Here is a 21,584-nt window from a genome sequence, read left to right on the forward strand (position 1 = left end):
ACCCCAGGGGATCTGCTATCGCGGAAATCGCTCTCCTCAACTCTTTGTTGTTGGTTCTTTTTAAACAGCAGTCCTCCACTCATTAACTCCAGGACAAAAATTTGCAGAAACCCAAGTCCACAACTGGATTCTGGTTAGTCTGCTTATTGTAAATTATGAAAAAGGTTCTAATATCTCAACCTTAGCATGATAGAATAAAAATACAAAGAGGATAGGATGAAGCCAAATCTCCAGAACCGATTCACCCTATAAAAAAAAACGAAAACTACCAATTCCGTTATAGCCACATGGGTTATTACAAGACAAAAATGTAAGTTAGGTAACATCAATCTTCCAAAGGAAGAAATATCCATCCCTACACTGCGTAAAAGGGGAAACCCAAACTGAGCATGATTCAGAAGGAAAGGTTAAAGGAGTCAGCCGTCAGAGTCCTCCTAGGAGAAAACTCAAACTAGGGTCATTCAGCCTAATGCCACAATCACCGAGAAAGGTCTGTACCTCGAAGCCTCTGCAAGAGAAGTGTCAGCTGTCTCAAACTTAATTAGTACAAAAGCAACCATCCAATACTGGCACCTCCTACAATTTGGGTAACTTTCCATCATCCCAGTGGCCTCCATCGACTCCCCTCTCCACCTCCTGCTTTACACGGTAAACTTCCCGCATGTGCTTGGTGCCATCTCCATCTCCCACGAGAATCCATCCCTTTTCCATTATCTCATTCCTTCCCAGGCCTCGCTATCGACTAAACAATTAATCCATCTCTAAACTAACAATGTCTTGTGCACCTCCAGTGGGAACACAAATAAATGCAACGCTTCACAGTACAAGCAAAAGCAAAGTTAAACGCTAGTTGGGAAACTAGTTAACTAGTATTCAGGCCTACCAGTAGGCTAACTTAACATAATTCTTGACATCATGAATAGCAAATTTCTTATAAATTATTATTATAATGACAATGTTAGATCACTTCTCAAAGACTTTCAAAGAACACTTTATACTTTAGGTGTCATTGTGAGATACAAAGTAGTCATTTGCATCTCTAACGCAAAAGAAAAATACTATAGAACAGAGAAATACCTTGACATCTTAAACATGTGTTCTTCTAGCCCTAAATTAGTCACACAGAATACACATGAGTGCGGACTGCTCATGATTATAAGGCAGCCATACGAAAACTACTCAAAGAAGACTTAAGCAAAACAGAAAGCGTAAAAATACGCTTGTCCAGCTGTGTGTTGTGCCACTGCAGAGATTTTCCAATGGATCGGAATTCGAGTAACTTGTAAAACATTGCTATCCTTGAGATGGTGTTTATGGTCAACCTTTGTCCTCAATCTGCTTTCCCTCTTTCTCCCAAACAATGAAGCAGTAAATTGATCTGAAATTGAGGTTATCTCAGTTTACAGCAGAAGTTGTTATCTATTAACTCTCGAATATGAAGCTCAGAGCGATCACGGTTCTCCTTTTCCACATCTCTTGGGATCATTGCAGAGTGAGGTCCGCAGAAGGAGACGGATTGTTGGGACAGGAGACATATTTCAAAGACCAGGATTTACGCATGAAAGGGAAACAGATCTTCTCCATAACAAGTAAGTCTTACAAAACTGGCTGGGGCTGCTTGTGAGGGAGTCATTAATTGCACCGGTATGAGTACTGGAGATGGACAATCAGAGATGTGGGCAGCGAAAGAGGGGGTCAGATGTGACCTTTCTTCATTCAGGGTGTGAATGAAGCAGGATGGGGGCCTGAAGGTGACTGACTATGGAACACATCTTGAAGGGGAATTATGAAACGTTGTTAAAACACATTATAAAGTTGCAGAGAGTTTTTGTGAGGTGTGCCTTCCTCAGGACAAGAAAAGTAAATACTATTCAGCCCATGGTTTTGATGTATAGTGTCAAGAATGCGACCTATTTAATATATTCTGAGATGGACCAGTGTATTCTTTCTTGTTGCATGCCAAATTCTGCACTGTGCTGTGCTGGAACAGAAATATACCTATCCCTTCCTTTTTTCTAAATTATACCAAATGCTTTCATTTGTAATATTGGGGGTAGTCTTGGAGGAAGAGAGGTGAGCGATGTTTCACCAATGAGAAATAAACATGCTCACACAATAAATACAACATTTGTACACTACAGACAGGAATGATGCTGTACCCTGACATTAGAAGTGCATCCCATCACAACCCATCACTGTGGGCTCTCTTGCGGTTCAGCTAAAAATTCTACCAACTGCAAAAGTCTCAAGTAGTCCAACCTCAGCTGGTTTGCAAAACCATCCTTCTTGGGAGTCGGTAATGCCATTCACATTCACAGGTAAACAATGCCGGCGAGGTCACCCATTGGCTGTGACCTTCATCGCTAACACCTACTATCGCTACTGCAAGTACTGAGCCAGTCAGGGATCAGGTCACTTAGCACCAGGTGTCACACACTACAGTGCTGATGTTTTCCAACTACTTCAGGGAATGGCCAACTCGTCCAGATTTGGGACTCCCCACTCTGCAGATGTTTCTGGGTGCTTAAGCTTGCATCACCAGCAAACTGCCATACCTCCACTCGCCTTTAGCAGTCACTATGTGCACAAAGGGCTCTTCTGCACCATGGATCTTAGCAGGTGCAAAAACTTCAAGATATCACTTTTATCCATGATTATAAAGTGTGCCAAGAGTGTCAGGTCTTGTTTATTGTCTATGCAACCTATGTATATTTTCTGCAATGCCTCAGCAGTTGCTGTCAAGTCAGGTTTACAGTACATCAGCACAGTACTTTAAACACTGCTGATGCACTGAGCAGTCATCAACCGTTTAGATCTCTTCTTTGCCTTTCTTAATGCCTTAACCCATACTACCTATACATACAGTTATATCTGATGTTGTTATAGGGACTGGGGGTGGATGCTTGCATTGTTCAGCATGCTCTCCATCATCTGTTCTCTTTGCTGTTATAGTGATTGATGCCATGCAAGCTTCCGCCTCTGTTTTCCATATAAATCATGTATAAGAAACAATGGTTCCTTAGGGCCTCGTTTGATGAAATTATTCTTCAAGCATTTTAAGCAAATGAATTACTCAACACAATAATTGTAGTTTTAGAGTAAAGCAGGGCACAAGTCCTAAAAAAAGAAGTGGGAGGACTAACCTAATTAATCAGTATGCAAGTGGTATCAATGCGCGTGACATCACACCGCATGAGATCACGGCGCGTGACATCACAGCGAAGTGACATCAGAGCTTAAGCCCTCACATATGTGTTTAGCAAGTCTATCATGAGTACATATGAGCACATTTTGAGTATACTTGCAAACCCTCCTGATTTAGGCAGAAGATTCACACTTCTGTAAGCTTTTGTCAGCGTAAAGCTTCCTCTACCCATAGTGCTTTAAAAGAAAAAATAGTGATATTTAAATTGTTACAAGGCCTCATCAGGGGTAGTAAGTGCTATTTAAATGCTATTTATTTTGTGTAAATACTGGGAAAGACCAACACATTTGTTGTTCTTACAGTGCATGCATACCTTGTAAACAGGCACTGAACCAAGTGAAAAGCTGTCTCTCTTAAGTAAGTGTGAAGTTCTAGCAAGGTGTAAACCTTTATTTCACCTCTGCTGATTTTCATCTAGGCATGAGGCTCCTGACTGCTGCCAGACAGAAGAGTGGAGCAAAGGAGGCCTGATGACCCCTCAGATCCGGCCTTTTTTATGGGCCCAGCAGGATTCAGAAATAAGAGAAATCTGTCCCCGCCTGCACGTTGTTGTGGATCGAAAGCAGATAACAACGTGCAGGCGCTGCTGAAAGTGTCCTGGTGTTTGGAAATTACACCTGGACGAATTCAGCATCTTTTTCAGTGGGGCCCAACTTCTTGGCAGGGTGGACGGCGTCCACACTGTGAAAAAAGTGGGTGGACGCCGTCCACCCGCGTGTATCCCCGACTCGTACCTGGAGAAAAGTGAGAGACTAGCCTACAACCCACAGATATTTCAATAAAATCAACAAGTGTACCACAGAACACAATAACAACAGCGATCAGTGTTCTAAGTAATCACATAGGGAAAAAGGGAATACATTTCTCACTCTTGCATTCGTCCCATTCACACTCTGAAGTAATTATCTGTCCATGAAACGACCGGACAATCACTTCTCTGACTGCCTCCGACAGTCTCTAGAAATTGTTGACCTCAACCTGGCAACTGTCTGTCCACGAAACGACCGGACAGTCACCTCAACTGATAGGTTTCAAACGCTCAATGTTCCACATGCAACAGCCCACAACCAGCGTCGGTTACTCACACACTCACGCATTTGCTCCCCCCCATCTCGGTCTAGGTAATCGATGACGTCTCACGATTCCCCTCTCAATGGTCAACAAAATCTACCTTGGGTGTCTTCTACACCACAACTTCTCAGACTACTCATCGAGTCTAAGAATCCCCGGGCTGCGCACGCTCACAGCCTGATCTCACAATTACTCAACTCTCATTCCAACTCCGCAAGACATTACACAATCAAATCAACACCGCAATCTACAAAACACATCACCCTATTTATACTCACTCCTCCACGAACTGCTGCTTTCCACCGCACCGCTACTCTCCGTCACTCTCCATCAGCTGCCGCCATCTGCCGCTCACCATCCAATGGGTCACCATCCCTCGAATTCTATGGGCCTCTAAAATCTCTTATCCTGATCTAGATCTCCCCTCACTATCAGAGATAACAATCCTACTCTGCTACCAACTGATTAAGCCGTATTCTTATGCGTTTTACCATCACCAAGAATCCTCTCAGGTTTCCAGGATCTTTTTATCTGCTAAATATTGTAGAGGGGAGGAAATCCTTACACATAATCAAAGAAAATAACATTTGAACTCTAAAGGACCACTGACTCCGAATCTAAAATTTTAGGGATTTATTATAACGCCAAAAACAACTGCACATACAAGGTTAAGAAAATAAATGGGCACTAATACAAAAAATATCCTACGCAGGAGTCTCATCCGACTCAGAATAAGAAGAATAGTCAGCTCTAGTAACATCAGGCAAGCGATAATCACTCCAATCTCTACATTAGAAGTCATTAACCTAAAAAGAAAACCAGTTAGTCTATCCCGACTCTATCTCTAAGGTGACATTCCTACTTAGTATCTTCCCTCCCAGGCAAGAGAATAAAAGGTGTCAGAAGTGAAGACTTCCTTAGAAGTGCACTCACTTAGTCAGAGCTCGTTCTAAGATGCTCCTTTTAGCTCCCCATCTAAACCTCAACTCCTCAACCCACGGGGCACTGTCCCTAATTCAAAATCCCAAAAACGTAGAACACGCCCTCCGGCACACCACTTCAGCCAGATCTTCTCCAAGTGATTTTCCAGTGAAACTTGTCTCCCTTTCAACGACGGTTTACTCGTCTTTGGGTCCCAGCCACCTTCTCCGCCAAAAGTATCATCCCTACATTCCAGTATACTGCCATATTGGCTTCTCAGGCCATCCTGACTCCTGAAACAAAGAGTTAGTTTCTCTAACGAGCTGGGTGTCCTTGCACCTGCAACAGAAACATGGGAACGAGAAACTTTCCACTTCTCTGAGATTTTCTAACATCTCTGAAACTCAAAGCCTTACCAAGGGAAATTATTTTTTCGGCCTACAATATTTAGCCAACATAAGAAATGAACAGGCCTTTCTCTTAAACGTATATGCGATCAGGCCTTTACACAATTTAAACACACACTTCTAGGATTACTATAAGCATTAATTTCATTACACTTCATATATGAATAAGCAAACTACACTTGCAGGCTTTAATATGGTGCACGTTTAAATTTAATGCATCACATTACACGAAAACCAATCATTATGCATTGACTAAAATACATTTGCAATTAACTACGACATTGCTCTTCATGAATGGCATGGTTACATTCCCAATCACACTAATATAAGCTGATTTTAGTAATACATTTCTAAGTCACACGTTAATGTGGATCCTTTAATATGTGGGTGCGGACTAACAGTGATTATGGTGCACCCCTACAATTTTCAGAACAACATGGCGCTCTATCACAGACCTAAGTGAAGAAACTGTGGGTTAGGAACCTCAACTCAAAGACTTAGAAGGACACTTAAGCCCAGTTTTCTATTGTTCAGTCAATGAAAAAAGGTACGGAAATAGAACCCCATAGTATGTAAAGTAATAGTGTGCTGATTAACGGTGAGGAGAAGAAGAAGAGGAAAAAGAGGAAGATATAGAATTATAAATGAGTAACAGCCAATCACAGTGATGTCTTTCAGTAAGTGGTTCTGATTGACATCAAAAAGATAAAAAGAGCAAAGCTCAAGTTGTCAGTGATGTCTCTCAAAACCCCATGGTGAACACCATCCCAGTTATTCAGTTACACATCTGTAAGTTTCTGTTATCTGTGACCCAAATTCAGATGACTCTGCTCACAAAATAAACTCATGGGCGGAGGAATAAAGGGGGCAGCTACTAACATGTAAACAACTGGTCTTTTGCCACCTTTTGCCACCTGGCTCGACATAATCTCGCACAACTCCAAAAGGAAAAATTAATACCTGGCCTCCTGCCAGCCAACCGTACCACCCTGCGAAAATAACTACACTTGCCCAAATCCAAATATTAAAACAAATACCTGGCCTCCTGACACACGCCCCATCCACACTCTGCATAATTCCCCTCCCGCAGGTACCTAATTTCCTGCCACTTACCATGACCACCCTCTCTGCCATCCCACCCGCTCCCTGCCAAAAGGCTCCAGGTTGGCACTGACAACAGCGCTGTGAGAGCTGCTTGTCAGTGTGGGTTGACTTCTGCTCCCTGCACAGGTCTACGCTTATCAGCAGGGCCGGACTGAGAACCCAAAGCAGCTCTGGCAATTTTATAGGACTGCTCCCCCGGAGTAGGAGTGGGGGCAGAAGGGGGGCGAGGGTGCAAGTGTGAAGCACTGCTCATGACGAAACCGGCCCCCAACATTGCTGCTTTTGTTACTGGGGTCTGAAATTGCAGCACTGCTGCAAAACCGGCCCCAGTAACAAAACCAGCCCCCACTACTCCAAAACCGGCCTTCACCCTTCCAGCCTCTCAGAAATTAACCTGGTGCCCGCTATTGCCAGTCCGGCCCTGATTCTTAGCTTCTTCCTGCGTTGGGGAGTCATTCACATCCTGCCAGGCTTGCTCCTCATTGTCCAATGCTCTTTTCACTTCATCTGAGGTTGGCGAATGTTATGTTTTGTCCTCCTCACTTTCCCTCTTTTTCATCGCTGCTTTGTCCCATTCTGAACTATCAGTTGCAGCAATGCCCCCTCTGTCCCTGACCCCTAATCTCTTTAAGCCATTACTTTAATCCTCTGGAGAACCATTGGGGCAACTTTCGTCTGTACAACCAGCGAGTTGCACTGTGCTCCACTTACTAAGGTGGAGTAGGGCGACGAGGTGAAGGGAGGCCTTAACACAAGATTTTTATGACTTTTATGGGGACGCCACAGTTAAATGAATACTCTTAACTTTGTTCCCATTTAGCCTTTTAAAAAATTTCTTTGAGTTTTTTATTTTTTTTGCTTTTGTGTGGTGGCATATGATGGGTGTGTGAAATGAATAATGATAGTGGATATATTGTTGTCTTGATGATTGGTGTCTTGGCAGGTGGTACATCTTAATTAGTCTGGACTTCTCTCCAATAGGAAAGACCCAATACCGAACGCTACTTAAAGAGTACAAAGAAGAAATCAAAGCCACTCAAGCGGCATATTTTTCTAACAAAATCATGTCAGCCAAATCAAAACCTAGGGAGATTTTCCTAATAGTAAAAAATCTCTCCAAGCTACCACCCAGCCTCCCAGTAACCACATCCACAGAGCATTGCAACAATGTGGCAGCCTTTTTCCACCAAAAAATTGACAAAATCTACGCCTCCTTTCCCCCCCTGGCCACCTCCGTTCCAGCCTCGACTAACACAGTCTTGGCACACCCTACCTTACAGACTCCCACTACACTAGCTCACTTCCCCCCCTAGATCTGGCATCTCTGGAAACTGTAGCCCGGAAAGTCAAATCTGGCTCCCCCAACGACCCAGCCCCACCAGACATTATAATGTCGGCATCTCAGGTCACCCTACCCATCATAATGGACCTCCTGAATGCCTCTATCTCCTCCGGCACGGTTCCTCCTGGATGGAAACGGGCCATGGTTAAAGCACTGCTGAAGAAACCCAGTTTGGACCCATTAGACTTCAGCAACTATCGGCCAATCTCCCTGCTTCCCTGGCTGAGCAAGGTGTTGGAGAAATACATCAACAGCCTTCTAGTCACCTTCCTAGAAACCAACCAACTGCTAGACCCCACCCAGACAGACTTCTGACCCAAGCACAGAACCGAGACCGCCCTCCTCAAGGTCACCGAGGAATCCAGAAAAATCTTGGACCAAGGAGGATCAGTGGCAGTGATCCTCCTTGACCTCAGCGCGGCCTTGGACACGGTCAGCCATGACATCCTGCTGAACCGTCTGTCTAATATTGGCGTCAAGCACCAGGCTTGGCTATGGTTCGAGTCCTTCCTGAAAGACAGATCCTTTCAGGTATTCGACAGTGAATCAGTATCTACCAGCAGACCTTTAAGGTGCGGGGTCCCACAAGGCTCCTCTTTAAGCCCGGCGCTATTTAACATTTATATGAGGCCACTGGCTGAGGTTGTTCGTCCGTATGGAGTTAAGATCATCTCCTATGCGGACGACACCCAGCTGGTGGTCTCACTGGCACATGAGGCCAACATTCCCATGAGCGGGGGACTCTGTAAATGCCTTGAGGAAGTAAAGAGCTGGATGTCTTCCTCATCACTCAAGCTAAACGGGGACAAGACGGAGCTGATGCTTCTAGGTCCCGCGAATCCTAGCTCCTTCAATTCCCTGTGGCCACCCTGTCTGGGCACCCCCCCAACACCCAAGGACAACATCAGGAGTCTTAGGGTGTGGCTCGATAAATCCCTGTCATTCGACACACAAGCTACCAAACTTTCCGCCACCTGTTTTGGCCTTCTTAAAATGCTCCAAAAAATTCTTCATCTTTTACCCATGGAGGCAAAACAAGTGGCCATCCAGGGTCTGATCCAGTCCCGCCTGGACTTCAATAACGTCCTATACCTCGCTGCACCAGACTACACACTGCGGAGACTTCAAACAGTGCAGAACTGTGCAGCTCGGACACTGCTCCAGCTCCCACGCCGACAATCCGTCAGAGCTAGTCTGACCAGCCTACACTGGCTGCCAGTCCGCCAAAGAATCCACTTCAAAGCCTTGTGTATTGCCCACCTGGCTTTCTGGGACAAAGGCCCAATCATCACCCGCGACCTAATCTCTCACTACCATCCAAGCAGAAACCTACGGTCAAACTAGACTTTTCTGGCCACCGCACCCAGAATAAAAAGAGCCAGAGCAGGCGGTAGGACCTTCACCCATAACGCTTCCAAGCTATGGAACGCCCTTCCTCTTCATCTGAGAGCCAACTCTAATCTTACCTCATTCCGGAAACAGCTCAAGACTCTTCTTTTCAACTCCCCACAATAATTCTGGTAACTATCCCCGCCTCTGCCTATACATCTGTCGGTCCCTCAGCGCTTGGACGCCCCCGGGCATCAATCGCGCTTAATAAATCCACATACAAAATACAAAATACAAATACAAATACGCAACGACTGGTGTGTTGCTAGGATATTGTGGATGTGTTGGCATATGACACTGATTGTTCAGGCAGAGTAATATGTTGATTTGGTGAGGATCACAACATGCAAATAAGCAGCATGCATTAAGACGCTGTGCATCCTGTGTGTGAAATCTGAAACTTAGTAAGTAGGTGTAAGAAACGGGACTATTAGTTGAATAGGGTTAGAATCTGTTTATCATAATCCTTGTGAGGGTAATCTACACAAGGCACTAAATAAACCAGTGCTTGACACAAAAGCAGTCAGGCTTAACTTAGATGCAATGGGCCCGATTCACAAAGGTAAACTGAGACAAAAGTGTAACTTTATATGACTTTCGGTATTCACAAAGGGCATTTAGGAGTAGTAAAGCTAGACTTTTGTCTCACTTTAACTTTAGTTATGGTCTCAGTTAGACTTAAGACTAAAACTTAAATTAAACTGAGGCACAAGTCTAACTTTACAACTCGTAATTGCCCTTTGTGAATACCCAAAGTCATAAAGTTAGACTTGCGTCTCAGTTTACCTTTGTGTATCGGACCCAATGTGTATAGTATTCATGCAGCACTCAAGCAGAAATAAAGTGAATGACTGAAAACAACGAAAATCCAGTCAGTAGAACCTGTGTTATGAGTTTTTACAACTTTGAATGTAAATAGCATTAAAAGTTGCAAAGCACCAACTGCTGGTATCTGGTAGTGCTGGACCCAGATAGTCACAAGTTCAGGCCAACTCGATGGAGCATGGGCTGAATAAAATACCAGGTTTATCCCACTGCAAGTTTTACCTTCTGACACTGGTGCAGACACAGTGCTGCGAGGCTTTGCGGGGCTCTGTGTTGCCGTGCGTCATGATACAATGTGTTGGATCCGGTGAAGCTTCCAGTCAGAACTGTGCAGCTCTGTGGTGCTTTGTGTCAGATCTGATGTAGCTGGAAATCAGAAGCTGCGCAGTGCAGCCAGGTGAGGCTCAGTGTTGCCCTGGGTTGCATCTGGTGTCCTTTGTCTGAGTCTTCACAGGTCCAGGAGTGTTCTGAATTCATGTTCTTGAGATGCCACTTTTATGCCCAATGCCAGCCTGTGGGTGGGGGACACAGTTCTTCTCCATCACTTGAGTTTGGCACCAGTCTGTCTATGGAAGTAAAGGATAGGCAGGCCCAGGTGTGAGCTGCAGTTGCCAGTCTCAGGGTAGGCCTCTTCTGAAGTCAGGAAGGGGTACAGCCTTCAGGCCACCCTTTGAAGCTCAGGAAGGGGTTGGGTACAACCCCTCTGACCATCCTGCCCAGGAGAGGAAGACCCCTCCCCCCACACACAAGGCAATTTTGTCCACTTTCTGAAAAATACACATTGCACCACAAGAGAGCCATTAACATTCACGCCAGGATACAGGAAGAAAGGCACATTTGGCTTAGGCAGGAAAATGCCAACTTTCTAAAAGAGGAGTTTAAATTGCATTTAAAATGGGTCAAAGAAGATTTTTTCTAGATAGCACCAACCTGAATACTTATTAAATCCCAAATAAAAAATATTAAGTCCCTGTTGCACCCTGCATTTCTGTTTAAAGGTTGCACTATGGCACAAACAAGGAACGTCCTTTACGTTAAATGGGCCCAGTTGTACTACTGCTATTTAATGGTAATCCCAGTATCTACATGCGAGAAGGAAGGAAAAAACTGTGTTTAATCAACAGTGTGAACCTAGTCATTAGGAACATTTTAGGCCTGATTCACAAAGGTAAATGTACACTTTTATGTAAGTTTAATATTTTTTAGTATTCACAAACTATGGAGTTTTACGACTCTGCACTCCCTATACTTTTGTGTGCTGAGCTCTACACCCGGAGAACTCCGCACACATAAATGTGCGTAATTTGTGAATGGATGGATCAGCTACACCTCCCTACAAACTTAGCCCATATAATCTTTTTCTTAATGGCCTAATTTATCTAGGGCTCCTTGAGGCGATGGTCCCCCTTAAGCCCCCTTGTGTAAATCAAGAGCACTGAGCCCAGGTTTCCATGCGCCTCACCACAAACCACCTTGATGACACATGGCTGTCTATTATCCCTTTGAAGGCAACTGCATCACTGAAGCTGTTGTTGATGTCCTTGCTTTGAGTGCCAGAGGATAAGTGCTTCCTCCTGATAAGTGGAGAGTGCCAGGGTGTGGGTATGTATGAGGCCCATCCTATCATATGTTCTTGTGCCCACTGTAAAGGTTTAGTACATCGCTTGGGTCAGGTAGATTAAAACCATTTTATGGTTCCCTTCTGGGTGCCAAAAATTCACTTCCCTCTTGATGCCTTCAGCTGAAGGCCGACCTCAATAAAGATAACATCTGACAGCAGGAGCCTGACTCCCCCTCAGGAGGTGTTGAGTTTACAACACCCTCCTTCTTTTAAAATCCTTCTTGTTGACTTTGTGGCACTAAACTTGGCGCTCGAGGAGGCTTCTAGTGACGTTTCAGAGAATCTGCTTTACTGGACTTAGACTTTGGTAGGCTTGTGAAATATAGTGTACATAAAGTGGTTTTTATGGCCAACCTTTGCTACTTTTTTTTAATCTCTAATGAGATAGTTAAAGCTAAGGAAAACTATTTTCAAATAGAGGAACGCGTGTGAACGTCTAAGTCAAAGGCCGCGAGAAAGCAAAGTTAAACACTCCCAAAAGGACGTAAAATAGTCGTGAAACACTTGTAATTCAGAAGGGTGTGTAATGTACACGCAAACATGGTACGAGTGTCTGACTTGATTCACAATCATTTTGATATAACTTAAACATAGCCATACATAAATTATGCATATTGTAAGCTATCCGTGTAGGTGTTTGCATGTGCTGACTTCGCCCAATTATGCCTGTTTCACTTCCCTGTAGCAGTACAGTTTGGGCCCAGGTGTTTGTGAAGTCTTACATTTTTTCTTAGACTTATTTTTATTTTTAGTAAATATGTTTTCTTGTCTACGGGCACCCAGTGAATTATGGAAATAGCGGTGCATTTTTATACACTTTTTTCACCCCTTATCCCTAAAACTTTGCATCACATCTTAGATGAACAGATTTACTAAACTTTCCAGTGCATTATGAGTATAAAAACAAAATGGATTGTTCCATACGTGAAGGTAAGAGTGAGTAAAAGAATACTTATGCAGTATGCGTTCACTTAATATGTGCATTTGGGAATCAGCCCCAAAATGTGTAATAGTAAGTAAGTAAGTAATTTATTTAGCATAGTTACTTAAAACCATTGCTGTACAAAATAGATTAAAAGCAGAGAGTAATAAAAATACAAATCTAATAAAATCAGAATAAAACATTCACATTCACATTTCCTTAGTTCGTATGTACGCGAGACAACATCATGAGCAGAAAAGTTTTTTTTCTTTTTGAAAAGATAGTTCAAGTTTGTGTTTGTAAAATATTTCTTCTTTCCCGATCTCCTCATGAGCTCATGGGGACTGTAATGTCGATCGACAAAGCAATATTGAATTGATAGTACCGGGATCGTTATAAACTGATTTTTGGCATCTTTTTCCCACTGCCTTCATGAATTTTACGAAGCTGCAGTTCAAGCGAGGGTCATGGGGGGAAAAGCAAGCGAGAACTGCCTTCCTTCGTGTGCGGATCCCTTGCTGATTAAAATGGTGTATTAACAAGTGTTTCCGTTCATCACGTAGTTTCTCTCAAGAACATATCAGGTGCAGCATGTCCTCTTGCCCCAAGCCACATATCCGACAAAGGGGATCCGCTTTTATTTTAATCCAGTTTGGAAGATTTTGAATACAGGGTAACAGGCCCAGCCTGTGCTTTAAGAAGCACATTTTGACAGATTTGGAATATCTCTCGCCAAAGTAGCTCTGTGGTGCCTTTGTTGTATACAAGTTTAGGGTCATCCAGCCATGCGTTCTTTTAGAGAGGGCTGCCTTATCTTGGACCCATGATAGTTGTTTAATCGATTTCTTGACCAATTTTTTTAATGTTATGTGATTTACTGGAGTATCCCAGAGCTGCTTTAATCCCGTGTTCGTCAGGCTTTCCCCTAGGAACTTTGCTGCTAGTGAGGATGGGTATTGTACTAACTCCATCCACAAATGTTCGTTTAGCGTTCCTTGTTTAGATTTCCTCACTTTGTCCCAGGCTATCATGTAGGCTCCCTGCCTTGCCAGGAGCTGTTGATCGATGCCGAATTCGAGCCTGATTTGAGCTGGTGAGGTTTGCTTGGGCAGGCTGAAGATAATTCTATAGGCAGCTGTTATTGTATTATCAAGGATCTTGGCGTCCCTTCCTCTAAGTGCCTCACTCCCATAGGTAATTGTTGGGAGAAGTTTAGCACGGATTACTTGCGTCAAGGGCAGAAGGGAGGGGCCAGAAAGTTTGTGGTTTAGAGACTTCAGCGAGATTGCCAAAGATAGCCCTTTCCCTCGTATACTCGTTCTCTGGGCGGAGAATTGCCCACTGTTGTCGATCTTCACTCCTAAATATTTATATATTGGTGTATTTCCAATTCTTGTTTTATCCCAGTACCATGATGTTAGTTTCCTTTTTTTCTTGCTGATGGTCATTGTCTGGGTTTTCTCAAGATTTATTGTAAGCTCATTTTTATTTGAGTAACATTGTGTTGCATTCAGGAGATGCTGAAGTCCTACCTTGGTGTAGCTTATAAGGACGATATCGTCAGCATATAGTAGACAAGGTAGTTGCAGTCCTCCCAGCTTGGGAGCATGGGAGTTGCAAGCGTTTAAAATGGGGACAAGATCGCTTAGGAACAGATTAAATAGGGTGGGGGCCAGGACGCAGCCTTGTTTCAGGCCCTTGTTGGTCGATATGCGCCTGGACAAAACGGATCCATCCCCATCTGTACCCAGGTCTCTGTGTGGAGGTTAATTAGCAGGTCCAAAAGGGGTCTCGATATCCCCCAGTCGTTCAGTTTAGACCATAAGAGTTTCCGGTTTATGTGATCAAAAGCGGCCTTATAGTCGATGAAGCAGAAGTGAATGGGCATTTTGTTAGATTCCGCCTTGTCTATTAGCATGCCCATGCTCAAAATGTTAGTCATTGTGCCTACTGCTTTGGCGAAGCCTGTCTGGTTGGCCGGGATTAAGGATCTCTCTGTTGCCCAGGCCATCAGCTCTTCCAAAAGGATACCTGCAAAATATTTTGCCTCATTGTCGATTAAAGCCACCAATCGATAGTTTTGAGGGGAAGCCTTGTCTCCTGCCTTGTAAATTGGGGAGATAATTGAGCCCTTCCAAGAGCTTGGCAGGATGTTAAAATGTCTTATCTCCAAAAAAAGGGGTTCAAGGGCTGCTGCCCAGCCTACCACATCTTGTTTGTAGAGAATTGGCGGGATACCATTCGGACCTGGTGCTCCCTCACTTCTTCCCTTCTAGATTAGACGCTGAATGGTGTTTTGTAGATTCGGCAGATTCTCTCTTTCACTCGGAGTGTGCCATTCTATGGAGCTTATGTCATTGCTCATTAGAAGTTTTTTGTGAGTAGCAAACTAATGGTCCTAATTAATTCCCTCAGCCTGGTTGAAATGGGTACCAAGATAGTTTGCCCATGTATCCTCTGAGATGTTAGATGAGATCCCATGGTGCGTAGGTCGTATAAAAGAGTTTATTGATTTCCAAAACCTTGCACCATCGTTCCATTTAATGTCAGAGTGAAGTCTTGCCCATAGATTATCCTCAGCGGATTTATTTGCTTCCCATTTTAATTTTTTCAGTGTTGATTTTAATTTCCGTAGTTGGTCACGTTTTGCTATGTCCAAGGGTTTCTGTTGAAGTTCTCTCATTGTGCAATAGATTGATGTTTTTATGCCTCTAATTTTTTCTTTATGTTCTTGAGAGAATTTGCTCGATCTTTCATTGCCTGATTGTGACTGTGGCTTGGGTCTTGTAGCGTACGTGGACATAATATTTGTAAATTGTTCCCATTTTGTGGTTTCGCTGAATCCAGAGCAGCTCCAGAAATGCTGTTTTGCCCTTTCCACTAAACTCCCTTCTATTACTGTTGTGTGTTTATTTTTTTTTAAATTGACAGTATAAGTTGACTCTTTTGGTTCTTTCGATAGCTCAAAGTTGGGTTTTGCGATCTTGAAAATGGTTTCTTGGGGGCAGTGATCGCTGTCTCCGCTGCGGCCTATCCGATATGATTTTAAAAACTGGAATAGTGGTAAGGAGATAAAGGTATAATCTAGGATGCTGCTTATTCTTGTTGAGTGAAAAGTTGCAGCTGGGGGGTTATCACCAGAGGTCCTTCCATTTAGGGCCCTGATGTTGAAGTGTACCAGATCTTCTAGAACCTTGTTACCTAGCTTTGTTTGCTTAGAGATTTGTGAGGTCGCTTGCAATGGAATGTCCCAGATTGCGTTTTGGATTCGTGGCTCGTCTTCTTGCGTATCACCCATGAGATTAAGATTGAAGTCCCCAGTAAGAACAACATTTGTTGTGGGTCTTTCCCTTATGCAAGTCTCCATAAAGCTACAGAGATTGTTGGCTACTTTTCTTTTCCTTCTCGGATGGATATAGGCATTAATTAGAGTAAAATCGGTTTCGGCGGGACCTGTTTTAAGTTGTGGCAGGTGAATATTTACAGCCGACGAGGCTGTAGAAGTTGGTCCGACTTCTTTTCCCATCAAGATACTTGTGATCGATATATAAGTTACTAGGCCGCCTTGAAGGTGCCCGTATTTAGATGTCCTTTTTGCAGCGGAATAAAAGCGTAAGTAGCCATGAAGGTGCGGGGGATCTGCAAGCCATGTTTCTTGAAATGCCACGACGTCAAAGTTTCTAATATAGGTCATGAATTCTGGGTCTATTATTTTTGAGGCCAAGCCATTAATGTTCCATGAACATATTCTCAATGAGTCATGAACGCCCTCCCTTGGCTTAAGGCCGGTTTGTCATTCAGTATTATTTAAAGTTCTAGCTATCCATCTTGAGTCAAGCAATTCAGGTGGTTGTGTGTATTCATCTGCAAGGGGTCGAATACTATCTTTATATTGGTTGGTGTTATTGTCCCCTGGCCCTACCGCTCCTCTCAGGACCGGGTTTCTGAGACTTTTCGTGGTAGCTTGTTCTGCCTCATTTTCCACCGGGACAAGGATGTCAGGATATCTAGGCTTTATATACGGTTTTATAGTGATCCCCCAGTTTTTAAAGGTTTCAGCTTCAGCATTTATTTTTTGTGAAATTGCCAAGGTTGTCCAAGTTGCTTTTGTTTTCTCTCTGCCTGTGCCCTCATCGACTATAAATTCAATGGATACCAGGTCAGAGCTTTTTACTTCTGCCAAAGAGGGAATGTGAGGTAGCAGCCGTGGGATGTTGCCCCTGTTCAATATGTCATGTCTTCCTTGCGAGGTGTAGTCCGGATTAAACCAGACGACACCTGTTTCATTTCTTTGTCCACTTATCTGCCCACTCTCTGTTTTCGGTTGGCTAGATCGCATGTCCTCTACTAGTCTTATTGCAGTTGTTTTTGTTTGTTTAGAATTGGGTGCGATGACTCTTAGCTCTCGGCCAGGTATTTGCTGGTTTTGTGCAGACGACTCAGCGTTTGACAGCCCTCCCTCTATTTTGGGGAGGCTGGGTCGCATGTCCTCTACTAGACGTATTGCAGTTGTGTTAGCCTGGTTTGCGTTAAGTGCAGTTACTCTTAACTCTTGGCCGATAGTGTGGTGATTCCATGCTGGTTGCCTGGCCGGGTGATGTTTGTCACCGGGCCTGGAGATGTTGCAGATAAGATCCGCTGTCCCTGTGGTGGATGGTTCTTCTTCTCTCTTTATAGACAGTGCTCCTTGAGTAGTTGTCGGTGAATAGCTTTCTGGCAGCCCTTTGCCTGTCTCTGCGTTTCCTAAAACTGGTTTGTTCCCAGGCTTCACACCCCAGGTGTGTTCTTGTTTTTTTATTTGTCGGAGGTTGGGGCCGGGCTGCCTACCGCTTTTTTGTGCCTGTTTCGTGCTGGTATCAAGGGTTATATTGCAAGCTTCACCGATTTGGAGACATACATTTTGTAATCCTGTTTCGGGCTCTTTTTGTATACGGATCCCATTAGGGATTATTACCCTGGTAGGAGTCCCAGAAGTTCTGATAGCTTCCTCAGTTTCCGAGAGACACATGGCACTCTCGAATTGAACTCCGCTTTGTTCCATAGTTGGAGTATTCCCAAAGAGGTTCAAAAAGCCTTTGCGTTGAGTCAGTTTTGTGTTTTCTGCCTTTGCGTTTTATTAAACGTCTTTGTTTGGCATTCATTTTTGAGCTTACTTTTACTTCCTCCAAGTTTTCAAAGAGTGGAGGTTCTGTTGTTCTGATTTCGCTGGCCCCTGTGCTTGTTGGTATTATAGGTGAAGGGGCCCTTAATTTAGAGTCACCTTGTCTGTTGCTCACCGGCGCTTCTTTAGTCCTTGGGTTGTCTGTATCAGCCTTGAAGGAGCTGTTACAGAGATTACTTTGTTTACACTTAGATGGCCTTCTGAGCTGTGTGCACAGGTTGCTCAATATTGTAGGTAAAGTCGCCAATTTATCAATGATTGGGCCGCATCCGCATCCTTCTTTATAATTCCCAAATCCTTGGTTCGGCTGAGCCAGTTTGTTTTGGAGAAGCGTGTTTAGCGTGCCCAACTTCCCATCAATGGCAACCACAAATACAGCCAGTGTGTCAAGTAGCGTCGATTGAGTGTCCATTTTATCCGATTGATAGTTAAGGGCTTCTACCAGGAGTTGTATTGTTTTAAGCAAGCTGCACCAGGCGTTTTCATGCTTTTTATGCTTTGGAGATTCATCGTTGTTTTCGGAAGTTATGGGACTTTTTTGACCCATCTTTGATGCCCCCACAACCATCACTGGATGTTCGTATGAGGCGTCACTTGTTGTGATAGGCGTAATCGGCACTTTGATATTTATCTCACTTTTGCTTTTGACTTGAGTGTCTTCAGCTAGTAGATCTTCCCACTCTTCCTTACCCAGGTATGAGGATATTACTATTACCTCTGACGGCGAGGTTGGTAACCTGTCTGTGTGGGCCATATCTTTCCCAGGCCTCGACGTACTGTTATGGTCCGTTACTTGTTCAATATAAGTTAAAGATTGGTTTTTCAAAGTTGAATCATTCACTACCCAGCGCCCCTTTTCGTTGTTTACATTTGCATCATTATGGTCGCTGAGATGCTTAGTTTGTTCTTGTCTTTTTCGCGATACAGTTCATAGATCCGTCGGCTTCGCCTCCCTTACCGAGTGTGTTGCCCTCGCAAGAATTTTCATTAATAATAGTACCGGGGTTTGTGAAGTTTTTGTGAGGTATGTTTATAAACTGGCTTTTTTTGTTATTATTATTTGCCCTGTGCACTTGGATGAGATTTGCTTCTAAGACAATTTTTTTTCCTGGCTGTATCCCTTTGGTTGTAGTTCCCCTTATGGTGCAGCTTTTGTCGCGCTGAGGGGTTGATGTCACTTGTAGTAATCCCCTAGTCGTAGGGCTGGGGCTTCCCTTGCAGTTGTCATCTGGCAATGAGCCAGTATGCTGCACAGGCTGAAAAAGCTGAGATGGTTCAATGGGTTTCTGTAAGCCTAAAGATTCATTGATGTTTGAGAATAGTGTGTCCCCCGCATTTTTTAGAAAGTGAAACTTTGTGTAAATTTTCGGTTGGAGCATTGTGAGGCTGATTTTTGTTTTGCTGCTCTTTTCTGCTTTTATTGATTGCTCACTACTCAGGCTGTTAAGATCGAGTTTATCACTTGTTATGTCGATTAGTGAGCCTTCGCTCTGAGTTGTTTGCCTGGATTTGGTTAGTGGCTCTTCTCTTGTCCCATCGAGCGCTTTCGGCGATCTTTTGCGTTTATTTGTGCGTTTGTTTGCCCCCCCTTTACTCGTGGGGCATCCACGAACGCGCCCTGATCTCATATCGCTAGGGCAGTCCAGCCGTCTAGATCGCGTCCGATTGCACCCAATAGCCAGCGGCCGAGAAAATGTAATATGGATTAGTGCTTTCCTGCACAGCCTCAGGGGGCCGGGCAATTTAACTGGTGCTTGGCAGTTGGCAGGGCGGGTGGGACTTTAGCGGCCGGCGTTCCGGCGTTCCTGAGACGAGCCTCAGGCTTCTGCCGCCTAGTACCTGTCGGTAAGCTCTCAGTTCGTAGTGGCTTTTTCACAACCAAGCCCTCACTACAAAACCTGCTCTAGCTTAGCGCCTCCTTTGGCATGCGGTGTCCTACCTTGGGACCCCGCTTCGCCCCACTGGAGCAGAGGTAAAAGTGCACGCAGGGTGCTGGGATGTCCAAGTTTACTCGCAGCCCTCCTCAGTGATAACAGTCTGCTTCTGTGAGACGAGGGCTGCTGGCGCCTTTGATCTCAGCGCCTCCTGCTCTCGTTCGCCCACCGCTGATTCATTACATGCTCCTCGCCTCGCCTCGCCTCAGAAATCTGAGTTGCAAAGGCAAGGACGAGGCAGCTGGGTCAAGTAGCTGCTTGTCTCAAACTTGACCCACTTTGCTGCTCAGATAAGTAGGTTTCGCTGCGCTGCCCCCTTAGCGCTCACCGTAAATTCAGCTTCACCGCTGTATCTCCTCCTGTATCTCCTCCTTCACCTCGGGGCTCCGATACACAATCACGATGATAGCACGGGGGGGGGGGAGGGGGGTCAGCCAAGGAGTGCTTTTCAGTTAAGCACGGCTCACCAGCACCAGCTCCTGACGATTCTGTAGTTCCAAGCGACTCCCTCGGCTCCCTCAGCTACCTGCAGCGACCTGCAGCCCCCTCGGGCAACCAAGGAAGCAAGCCTAAAACCAGTGCCGGTGCTAGTGCCTGGACCCCTCCGAGGCTTGGAACCTGAAGCCTGAAGCCTGAAAGTCCAGGGTTTGTAGCTTGCTTGCGAATGGAAAACGTTTGTGGCTGCGGCTTCACGGCTTCACTTCACCGACGGACTTCTGTCTAGCGTTCGCGTTCGCAGGAAACCGTGTAATTGGAATAAAATGGGAATACCCAGATCATATACAAATAGAAAATCAGAACATACTTTTCCCTCTTTGCACTTTTCCTAAAAGGAAGTTGGACATTTCAGGCTGATTCATTAAGGCCATGCAAAAGTATGTAAAAAGAACACAAACACCTGCAGTTTTACTGCCCATGGGGTACGTGTGTTGGGAGAGGGAATACTAAAGACAGCATTTAGAGTTTGCCAATACAGGACATCTGTTGACAATTGTCAGACTCTTATAAAAAGAAACACAGGGGCATATTAACAATGCGGCGATAAAGAATTACCGCTGCTTTTGCGGCCGTTTTCGGCTGAAAAGTGGAGATAATTTTATCGCCTTATTAGCAAAGACACATTATCGCGTGTTTTGCTGATTTTGCTCCCGTTTCCTGCACGCCTAACTTCGCATTGCTAATGAGATGCAAAGTAGGCGTGTCTGTGAAAACAACATGGGTAAATATCGCGAAGGCAGCTTCGCGATTATTTTTATCGCGCTAAGTATGCCTTAACGCAGGAATTTAACGTCTGTTAAATTCCTGAGTAAGGCATACCTAACATGGGAGGTGGATTCATGTGATACGACCACAGGGTCGTATCATCAAGCATATCGCCATTTTACATGGAACATCGCTGGAAAACCAGCGATGTTCCATGTAAAAGGGCGCTATCGCTGGAATATACATCGCCATGGCGCTAAGCGTTGTTAATACAACGCTAGCCTGGCCAAATATTTCAGTGATAGAAAAAAATGCGGTATACAAGGTCAGCTATAATTATCGCTGCCTGTTGCAAATATGCCCCTGTGTATGGCAAACGTCAGGACAACCTTGCACCGGTGTTCACAAGTGCAACTGACATGCAGAGGGTCAATGTGTGGGTGAATGCTTGCACCCTGGCAATGTTCTGACCCTTGAGG

At 44.5% G+C, this 21,584-nt stretch overlaps 1 protein-coding gene across 1 annotated transcript in view; it reads left to right on the top strand.

Moving 5' to 3' along the window:
* Window positions 1-1,424: 1,424 nt before the first annotated feature.
* The window catches only part of LOC146809038 (claudin domain-containing protein 2-like), a 79,287-nt gene continuing 59,127 nt past the window's right edge, over window positions 1,425-21,584 (top strand). The window contains exon 1 of the mRNA XM_085615846.1: window positions 1,425-1,589. The gene's annotated coding sequence lies outside the window, so the exon portion shown is untranslated. The remainder of the gene's footprint in view (window positions 1,590-21,584) is intronic.

This window comes from Triturus cristatus, chromosome 7 (assembly GCF_964204655.1).
Source record: "Triturus cristatus chromosome 7, aTriCri1.1, whole genome shotgun sequence".
Classification (NCBI taxonomy): Eukaryota; Metazoa; Chordata; class Amphibia; order Caudata; family Salamandridae; genus Triturus; species Triturus cristatus.